Here is an 11,533-nt window from a genome sequence, read left to right as displayed (position 1 = left end):
GTGTGGCACATATTACAAGTCATGAAGCCAAGAAATGTCGCGTTTTCATACTGCAAAGCAAATTTTAAGTGTAAACTTGAGCGAAAATCTCGCTCCCAGACGCAGTTAAAGTTAGCAGGCTGCGACTTGACGATGTAAGCCGGCGGGAGGGTTCATGAAAGACGCAAACCGTCTGCTGTAATGCTTTATTGCAACTGATTTCATCTCGAAAAAAGTGATATATATATATATATTTAAAGAATCTGTTCGCAGTTAGCTGCGACACACTGTGTTTTGATTCCCTTATTTTTATCAAGCACAACTTCGAGCATCTCTAAGAGACACGTTTCTAGGCTCCAGCTTTTCAGCAAGAGGGATGAAATTAGAAATTAGCACGACAGGCCACTCGACCATAAGATGTTGGGACACACGTATGCTTGCGGCATCTATGTTACTATTTATTCCTACTCGCTGACTAGTTGTTACGCGTTCTTGTTTGAGAAGTTCCTTCTGGGTGATTCTATGGCCGAATCCAGATGGCGTCGCACGAAGCAGCCTAAAAGCAGCGCAGTAGCTTAGATGTGCAGCTGGAACAAGTCCCATGACCTATAGTGCCTATGACCTCTCTCATGAAATAACGTGAGCAGTGGCAGAGAGAGAGAGAGAGAGAGAGAGAGAGAGAAAGGGGGGACGGCAAACGTTAGAAAAATATAGCATAATATGCAACGGTAATTTATATGACCACCAGGAAGAAATATGCCGAAATATGCAATTATATGACACACGGAACATTGTAGATTTAGATATATTGTGATTGGTAATGAGTGGAGGAACGTTAGGATATCTGTTAGAACGAGGAGGAGGAGGGGGGAGGAGGGGGGGAGGAGGAGGACTGTCGTTGGGAGGAACCCGAGAGGTCTGCCTGCCTGATTAGGCGGCATGTTTCTCGGGAAGGGAAATGTGGTGGAGAGGAGGAGAGGAAAGGGTGAAGTGGAAGACCGAGCGGAATCCGCTCGGGGGGAGGATAGCTGCGTCCATGGGCCGACTTCAGGGGAACTGTGCCGGCATACGCCTATTACACATCTGAGGGAAACCCAGGAAAAACCCCAGACGGCACAGCCTGCCCGCGGATTCGAACCGCGGACCTCCCAGTCTCCAAGCGCTCGTGTTACCGCTGCGCCACCGGAGCTGGTTGTTAGAATGCATTCTAAAAATATATGCATTTTGCATGAACTCTAGGGCCCTATTCATCACCAAATATTTGCCTGTTTCAAGCGCGGGGAGAACAACACATATTTCACGGCGCAGGACCACGTGCTTTGGAGCGACGTGGGTGATTGGAGTAGGCACTGATCTGTTGGCCAGATAAACCGCTTTACGGCACAGATAAGCCACCGAAGGTGGTGTCCCTCCCGCGCTTCTTATGTGCTTGATTTCCGTTTCGGCTCATTTGCGTAGCAAAATTTGGCGATGAATACATCAAAGTACGTGGTCGTTTCCAGATTTTTGAAAATATAAGGTGTTTTAAATAATGAGCGGCTCAAATTCTGTTGTCTCACATCTGCGTCTAATAAAAAAAAAAGAATCAGGTAATTAGCAGGATTTTGAACCACATGTTGCACTCCATCACTTTAAATCATTCACTGCTTGTACTACACCTGTCCTCACCGTGGTGTAGGCGTTCTTGAGTAGCCAGTCAGACTCACACCCCATTTTGTTTCTTTATCGCATCACATCACATCATATCATATCACAGTAGGGTTCTTCAATCATAATTTTTGAGACCTCCAGAAACGCGGTAAAAATGAGCGGAAACCACATAACAAGTTTGAATTGACTTTAACGTCATGAGATAATAGCATAACCTCTGTTTGTGGCCTGTCTACGCCGGACGTTGTAATACCTCGGGAAATATAGTCGCCGAAAACGAGAAACCTTTATAGTAATTAGTCATGTAGCAGTTACATACTCTTTTTCTATAAAATGTACGACTGGTCGTATAATCCGCCTGCACAAAAAAAAAAAAAAAGGCATCTGTGCCGCTCTCATAGCTTTCTTGTAAAAAGTTTATAACGAATGAACAAGAAGAACACCCTTCATAAAGCGAGAAAGATGAGGCAGCCAGGAATGATTTCCAGGCCAGCTAGAACTACAGACAGACCGGCGTTCCGTTAAAGGAGGTTGCATTTGAGGCAGATGTTATGTTCAGAAAAGACCATCGTTAGCCTGACTTGTACGGGCCATACACAATGGAACGGTCAATAGCATAACATAAATCCTGAACAAGAACTCGGAGTTTGTAGTTCGGATGTAGTTTATTGTATATTTGTAAAATGTGGAAGCATGGGCAGACGTATAGTTAAGTTATTATCATGTTCACAGAGCACAGAGGGAGAAGGAACAACGCTCGATTAATAGCAGAGATAAATCGTTGTAGCGGATGTAAATCTGTGTGCCTCAGACAACAAGAACTTTATGAGAACAGAAAGGGGGCTGGTGCAGGGATGATAGATGGAGGGGAGGAACCTTCCGTTAGTAAACTTTCAATGATACTTCCAACTAAGATGAAACGTTTCCCTTCGAAAAGTGGTGGAATGCAAGGTCCTGTATTATATAGAGTAGACGGGTAGAAATCCAGCGAACCGGTATAGGGAAGTATGAAGGAGATTGAAGGCAATTCTCTTCACGTGTTATATATAGGTTTCGCAAGAAGGGTTCGCGTTTTGCCGAAAATACAGAGTGTTTATTTTTATCCTTTACAGATTTTTATTTTATTTTTTTAAAGCTATGATAGCAACGCAGATGTCGTTTTCGCAGTTGAGTTATACGGCCAGGCGGGCATCCTCTCGAAGGAAGTATGCAACTACAAGATGACTATAATTACCTAAAATAGATGAATGAACTCTTTAATTCGGGAGTTTTGGGCCAAAGCGAGATAGCAGAACGGGAGACAATCCTCGTCGAAAGCCATTCTATCCACGACCTACTACTATACTAGTGATCTGGGGGGGGGGGGGGGGGGGAGTGACGTATGGGGGGGAAAGGAGTGCGGTCTGCCTGCTCGGTGATGGCGGCAAGTTGCACCCCAAGAGATCTGGCCATCCGCAAAGCTCCCAGCACCGGGGTAGTAGTTCTGACAATCGCCGCTTGGCTGTGGGATTTGGCGCTAGCTCGCACTATTCGTTACCACGTGACTTGCCGAAACCGCGGCAATGCATGGTGGGCTGTGTTGACGACGACGAAACAGCAAGAGAGAGAATAGCGCGCGCTTAGCAACAGCCTGCGTAGCACGAAAGACGGTGGCAAGAGTGATAGTGTCATACCCTCTCCCCAATAATGCTATGTGGCGCTTGCAGTGGCCACTACCGTAACTATCCCGTGATCCAGCTCTCCCATAGGCGATCGCCAGTTGTCCAGGTCTCTAGTATATAGAGTAGGTCGTGATTCCATCTTTTAAAAACCTTGAAAAGAGCGCGCGCCGTGAAATATCCATCGCTGAATCTCGGTACGCAAATGAGCCGAAACCGAACAAGCGCGCCTCAAGAACGCTTCGGGGAATCTACGCCGACGGGGGCTTATCTGGCCAGCAGATCAGCAGCTACTCCAATCATCTCCATCGCTCCAAATCACGTGGCCCTCTGACGTGAAATCAAAATGAGCGATGTGCTCCCTGCGTTCCCGATCGCCACGGTTTCGGTTTCGGCTCATTTGCATATCAAAATTCGGGGATGGATATTTTAAGGCACGTGCGTGTTTGAGGATTTGTTAGACGTGGGATGGCTTTCAACGAGGACAGCCTCTCATTCTGCGCTCTCGCTTTTGCCCGAAATCCCGTAATTACAGAGTTAATTAATGAATTTTAGGTAATTAGTCATCTTATAGTTGCATAATTTCTTCGAGAGGACGTCCGCCTGGCCGTATAACTCATTTGCAAAAACGACATCTGCTTTCGTGGCTTTTTTTTTAATAAAAATTCTGCGGGCTAAAAATAAACACCCTGTATAACATCGTTGCTATAGCAACAGTGGGGGGGATATACTTTTATTTCGGAAAGGTCAGCAGCAGTGCATGGAGCATAAGACCTTGAAAATACGCCGAATTCCTTAGTCTTAGTTATTTATAAAAAATACAGTTAGAGGCTGGCTATCGTGGCGCTGAAGGATTCTCTGCACCAGAGGTAACACGACACATGATGCATAATGTAAAAACTCCGAGACTAGGGAACACGAAGGGACAGGCACAACACGAAGTCTCATGCTTCCGTGCTTCCTAGCCATTTTTTCAACTCGGGGTTTTTACATTATGCATCATCTTCACCAGCTCGCTTGCTTCCTAGCCATTTTTTCACGACACATGAATTGCGTGTATGTATTATAAGGAACTCTGCACGTTCCTAAATGCAGGATAAAAAAGAAAGAAAAAAAAAACGTATGAAATGTACACTCGGTGGCTGCTTTAATATGCACAGTAATCTAATACCTAGGTGCCATTGCAGACCTTGTTTCTGCCAGAATCGCCTGGATACGCCGAGTCATAAAGTCCACGAAACATTCAAAGCCTGCTCGGTGGGTGCTGTGCAGTGCCGGCGTAACGACACACCCTACTGCTTTGATGGCGCTCCACCTAACGTACCGTGTACTTCGCTATGAGCACTACTTTGCAGGAGAAGAGTTTTACGTACACCTCATCGAAGGTCAATATTAAGGAACAAAGACACGGAGCAGTCATTTAGAGCGATGATATGACCGAGCAGAAGAAAGTCCAGCTATACTCATGAGCGTTGACCGGCCTCGGTGGCTCAGTCGGTAGCGTGTTCGCCTTCTGATCCCGAGATCGCGGGATCGAACCCGGCCGAGGACGCCAGCAACTTGATGGCAGGGTACAAGTTGCTTAGACACGCCGTCTTCCGCGAGGGACGTTAAATACGGGGTGCCGTGTAATGAGCTTTCAACCCTCAGGTGGGCAAAACCAATCCACTGACCGACCGCTGTGGCGTCGCTCATGATCTCAGTTGTCTCGCAACGTAAACACCCAATTATTATTATTATCATGAGCGTTGAACCGCAGAACAAAAAATATTATTATGAAGTAACCAAAAAGTGAGATAGAAAACATGATTAGATACTCGAGCAAAATACAATATGAATTAGTTGGACACCAAGAATAACAACTATTATAAGTGATTACTATTTCCGATAGAGTTCCGAGTTTTCGACATTTGCCGAAAAATATTTTTGGAAATTCGGCATGTTCCGAAAAGCTCCGAATTACACTCTAGCACATGGTGCTACATGCCGAAAATGCCGGTACTCGATGGCTCTTTTCTTCCTCCGGGGCATCATATTTTCGTTTTTCCTTCAGCTCGTTTCCAGGAGGAATGCGGTGCATACCGCCCTGCGGAGCTGCTAGCCTCTAGTTAATAGAAACCTCTGTAACACTTTGATCAGTGGGTCCGGAGGGTTAAAATAACACTCTCCAACAAAGGAAAGGAAATTCTTTGTGTTGTCAATGTCCTCCTCTCCTACCAAGCTGCTCTTCCTCCCTAGTGGCCTTCTTCCTGGCCACTATAGCTGCCGATTTTTCGCCATCTATTTTTGACGCAAACGTTTTAAAATGCCGAAAATATCCGAGTTTGACAAAACACATAGATGCAGAAAAACAGCCGCCGAATCCCCCAAGAATAAATGCCGAAAACGTGGAATCCTATAGTGATAACTCAAAAGATCAGCCTTCCACGTTAAATATAATGTGACATCACCGGACCTACAACTAGCTTCGTTCAGCGGAAACAATATTTCTGGATACATTTCAAAGCCAATGTCCATAACAGCTTCACGGAAGGACGGTAATGCAGAAAGTGCAGTTGCCAGCAGAACATTGCGGAACCTTCCAGAAAATGTATGGAAATAAAAACTGAGTGCCAAGATAATCTAGAAAAGTTCCAAGACTATCATCACTGAGGGCATCAAAAGGAAGGTCGTAGACACCAGGCTCAATTGGCGTACGCGCTTAAAATGCCATTAGAGAGAGACATATGGCACAATGTTATATCCAGTAATAGAAGCACTGATGCTGGAATTACTTCGCAGGTTTCAGATGAAGTTGACAGAAGCTTGAGGAGAAGAGTGAGATTATCAATAGCATCATCGGGCACTACAAGGACTCATTTATGATGGTATCGACAATAACGTTTTACGATAGACTTAAGCGACAGGGTTCAGCGGGTATATGTTGTTAAAGGAATACACCGTGTCTTCTGAGTGTCGCGTGTCGTACAAGGATCAGCTTTGAACCCTTTTTTTCTTAATTGCATTCATAAAATTATATTTTCGACTGACTCAAATATTAGGCTCTTTGCAGACGACTGCGTTATGCAGGGCGAATTTTTTAATGCGTTAGGATTAGGAGTGCCAAAATGGAGAGAGCTGTATGTATGTATGTGTGTGTGTGACATGGTGAAGCCTCACTGAGACAGAGTAACAATAATAATTGGGGGTTTACGTCGCGAGACAACTGAGATCATGAGCGACAGCGGGCGGTCTGTGCTGGATTGCTTTTGCCCACCTGAGGGTTCTTTAACGTGCGATGAAAGCTCACCACGCAGGAACCTCGTATTTAACGTCCCTCGCGGAAGACAGCGTGTTTTTAAGCAACTTGAAACCTGCCACCAAGTTGCTGGCGTCCTCGGCCGGGTTCGAACCCGCGATCTCGGGATCAGAAGGCGAACACGCTACCGACTTACCACCGAGGCCGGTCTCACTGAGACAGAGGTATAAGAGGACATGTAAAGGGGATAAATGGAAATGGAGGTAAATGATTTGAAATTGAAGTTGTCGAAGGTAATTAAGAATAGGAGCTAAGAGTAATTGAAGGTAATTAGAGGTAATTAAAGGCAATTAAAGCAAGAAAGTTGAGTTTAAAGGTATTGAATGTAAGATATATGTAACAGAAAGATTAAATAAAAAAAAAAGATTACCGAAGGTAACCGCGCGTTACCGGAGGTAATTAAATGTAATTAAAGGTAATTAACGTCAATTAAAGGGGAATTGAGAGTAGTTAAAGCAAGTAAAGCAGGGTATTTCAAAGGATATTAAGGGGATATAAGGTTAAAGGATAATTAAACGAACTTGCACATAGTAATTGAAAGTGTCGAGCCGGAAGTTAAGTATAGACCCGAGGTGGACAACCGGAAGTCGAGTTGGACCGGAAATGAATATCGGAAGTCAGTATAGACGGGAAGTGGACAACCGGAAGTTGGGTTTAGACCGGAAGTGGATACCTGGAAGACAAGTATCAGACTTGTGCCCGTTACTCGAAAAATGTAATTGATTACCGTTACCATTACTTCTGTGGAAAAAGTAATTGATTACAATTACCAATTACTCGACTTCAAATGTAATTGAGTAACGAGTAGAAAAGTAACGCGTTACTTCGGTCGTTACTCTGCATTCACGCAAATTATAACCATCTTTGTGTGCCTCAGAAAAAAAAAAAAGTTCAACAGTGGAACAGCTGAAACAACAAGACAAACAAAAACACGTAGGACAAGGAGATCTGTACGCCCGGGAAGACGTTGACCCGATTGTGGAAGAGCTTTGCGTGGAACTTCCCCATGACTCGCTAAACCTCCAAAGCTTCAGGTACCATCACACTGGTGTAGGGAGAGATTAGGGAGAGAGACCCTGAAATTCCTGAGCGTTATTACATTGACCTCCGCTTGCTATAGTAGAACAGCCCAACAAAGGCTGATGGCACCAGGGCTTGACTTGGGGCAGAACATCTGAAAGATAAGCTAATCTCTGCCGGAAAAGTAATCAATTACTTAGTAATCGATTACTCAGAAAAGTAATTGATTACTCGAAAAATTACTTCGACAGTAAAGTAACTGATTACTCGAAAAATTACTCAAAAACGTAATTGATTACAAGTAACGCAATTACTAGTAACGCGTTACGCACAAGTCTGACAAGTATGCACCGGAAAAGGCGTTTAATGCTAACACATTTCTCGCATTTACCGCTAAATCGCTACCGAATTTTGTCCCTTACAGAGTTTTTATAATAAAACTATGACAGCTATACCTAGATGTGGCTTTCACAGGTAGTTTAAGCGGCCAGGTGGACATCCTGCCGGAAAGCGTTATGTAACACACATCAACAGCCATACTTACATACAATCTATCACATTAGTGATGGTCGTACTATTGCGAAAAGTCTGGAGTCGGCGGGTTAGTATTCCTGCTACAGCTACGTCGGCTGGTGCCGAAAGGGGCAGACGACGAAAAGGAAAAGCGCCATTCAAGACAGTCGACAAGAGGAAAACAACCACAGTGTTCGAGCGACCGAGAACAATGACAACACTCCTTGCGTTCCTATTTCTGATCGCGTTTACCGCAAAGTAGACTACCATAGGAGAGCAACGTAACCCCAGACAGGGAAGAAGCAAGACCAACACAACACGATCTCAAGCACAATGACCCTTTCATGACAAACAAATTAGGCTCCCAACAGCTCTCGTAAATTGTCTCGTAATTTTTGTGCGCCCAGGAGAGACTTTTCGGAATGGAAATTTGGAATGGACTTGCAAAAAGAGTGAAAGCTGTCTCTCTCCTCTCCTTCCTTCCTCCACGTTCCATTTTAAGCTTAGACTTTTGTAACTTCCAATTAATGTCTTCTTTACAGAAGAAGTTTTGCGACGCCAGGTGGCGTTACGAAAGGCTTCATGGGACCGCAACACAGCCCTATGGATAGCACCAGGCAAAATCTCTTTTCTTTTCACACGTTATTTGTTTAGCCTTCTGAAGTGTGCAGAAAGAAAACGTGTAGAACGTGCAAGCAAAACAAAAAACAAATAAGCGCCCACGTAGATTCGTTTCAGTCGATATATATGTTTTCGTCAGTCTTAAAGAGACGTTACTCCTTTCACATGAAAGCGAAGCAGTGTCCGTCTTCGTTATTGCGCAGAAGCACACACAAAAGGCTTTCAGTTTCTCCTAAAGGAGTACGCCCAGCAGAAATTTTCCCGTCTTCCTGACTCTGTACAAAAACAAGGCTGTTTTCTGGCAAATTTGCTCCACGCGTTGTTGCGTTCGTCTGCCTCGCGAACTGTCAGCGCTCTCCTCTGTCCCCCTTGGGGGAAACTAGTTACAATTTACCTCTCGAACTAATCCCTCGAGTGGGCTGGGTGGCAATTCCACGCTGTAGTCTTTGGCCGAAATGTAAAAAAGCCCTGAAATGACTTCGCGAAAAGAGGTACACGGCTTTGTGTTTGTTTTAGCAACTCGAAGACGTGTGCGACTTCGGTGTTTGGTTAGCAAATTACGAGAGTCGTACGCACACTCTAATGTATTCACCGCTTATAAAAACACGAGAAGTTTATTCGCGGTCGTCTTGGCCAGCTCGCTCGAACGTTGGCGAAATCCCTCACTGGTGCCTTCACTAGCTCTGGCAGTTCTTCGGGCAGATATTACTATCCTCAAAGCTATACTTTTTCGTACTGTTCTTGCAAAACTACTGAGGACGACACTGAGAAATTTCCTCGACGTTCGTGCAAGCAGGCCCCGGAGCGTTTGGTATCCTTCCCGGAATCATTGAGAATTCCTTGTTCCTGGAGCGGGTGGCTTACAATGACCAGATTATATCAGCCTGTATTCTGCCCGTCAAGTTGGATCAGAAATTTCGCAACGTGTTTGTCTGAATACGCTGTGCAATAAACCTCTACCCGACAAACGTCATCATGACGTTGGTAGACAGACCAAAACCGAAACAGATCGGAAGGGGAGAGCTGGGTTCCACGAATGAAAAAAAAAAAAAAAAAAGTAGGACCGAAGGTCGCGTCCCTTTCAGAGACCACCGTAATACCCTCAAGACCGTGGCTTTCGGGCGCGACCTTGTTGGCCCCATATATAGCTTGGAGGAGCATAGTTCAACTCTACCAAACCGGTGGCGCTGTCGAACACTATGACGTCATTTGTTTACAAACAGGGAGAGGTCTATTGCGTATCTTACGCATAAGAGGAGGTAGTGAGACGGAAGAGGAAGGGCGCCACCGTAGCCAATGGGGCTTTCCGAGTGGAGTAACAGGGAGAGGAGATGCGCAGAACGCTCGGTTACTTGCAGAGCGTATATGTGCTTTAAAGGGACGGTCGCAGCCGGATACCCATATATGAAAACGATACCACTATGTTCGGCATATAAACGAATTCGAAAGATCAGCGCGGCTTCCGTAGCTGCAGAGGCTCCGGCGGCGTGACGTCACTTCCTAAGCGGAGGAGTGAGCCGGGATCGGTACCGAAACTGAACCCGAACCGGAAACCGCTATAAACCCGTATTTTTCGCCGAACGGAACTGAACCGAAATAAGCTGGTTGGTTGGTTTTAAGGAAAAAATAAAATGGAGATTTCGGCCTCACTAATGTGAGGCCCGCAACTCCACATCACTTGCACCAGTTACTTTCGTGGAAAACTCCTTGAATGATGATGCCAATGAAGGTGAGCAGGTGGATGGCGATGATGATGCTGATGCTGATGATGATTAGTGGTGGTGATTCCGACAGAAAGGAAGTACACACACACTGAGATGTCACAGAACGCGCAAACAGTCGAACAGCCACAAAACACACATAGGCTCAAAACTTGTTCTTTGCATCAATGTCCCGGAAAAATTTCACTATGGCGGAGAACGCCCGGTGTCTGACACTGTGATTCCAGGGCCCAAGTACTTTTGAAACGCTGAGCGGACGGCCGTCCACTGCTGCCAGCTCCGACTGTAGAAGGCGACGAGCTTCAGTGTATCGTACGCAGGACATCAAAATGTGCTCTACATCTTCTACAACACCGCACACGGAGCAGTTTGGGGAGGCTGCTTTCCCGATCATGTGTAGAAAGCTACGGCTGTATGGGACCTTCAGACGAAACCGGTGGATTAGGGTCTCCATGGACCGAGGAAGCGAGGCTGGGACCACGAACGAAAAGTCTGGGTCTATATTGGTCAGTGGCGGCCTTCCAGAATCACTGTGCCACAGGTCTCTGCTTAGTCTCTTCGTCAAAGTAGACAACATTAAGCGGGTGTCAGAGGGAGCAAAATACAGCTTAAGAACCGGACCGGACTGATGTGCCCGGGAAGCCGCTCCATCCGCCGCGTCATTCCCAGGTATGCGCAGGAATGACCAGGGATCCACTGAAGGATGATGTCGTGTCCTTGCACTACACACGCGTCGTAAGTCTTAATGGCGTCGTGCACGATTGAAGCAAGACCTGCTGATCCGCCCGGTGATTGTAACGCTCGCAATCCGGTTCACTGTAAACAGTGAACCGAAATAAAATTAGGCAGTTACGGGTTCGCGAAACGGTTCAGACGTAATGTGCGTTCTGAGAAATGGGAACTACGATTTACACAGCAGATTGAGCCGCGTTGCCAAACAAATTCGAAACCGAATCTGAACAAAACAACACTCGAACCAAAGTGCGCAAGGTATTTGCGTTAGTTTTGAGGTCGTCCTTTTGACAGTTGTAGGCTTCCTTGTACGATTTGTGTCGTCCAGCAGCCCCAAGTTT

This window comes from Ornithodoros turicata, chromosome 1, assembly GCF_037126465.1.
Source record: "Ornithodoros turicata isolate Travis chromosome 1, ASM3712646v1, whole genome shotgun sequence".
NCBI classification, from domain to species: Eukaryota; Metazoa; Arthropoda; class Arachnida; order Ixodida; family Argasidae; genus Ornithodoros; species Ornithodoros turicata.
The sequence above is the reverse complement of the archived record's forward strand: the minus strand, read 5'-3'. Positions refer to the sequence as shown.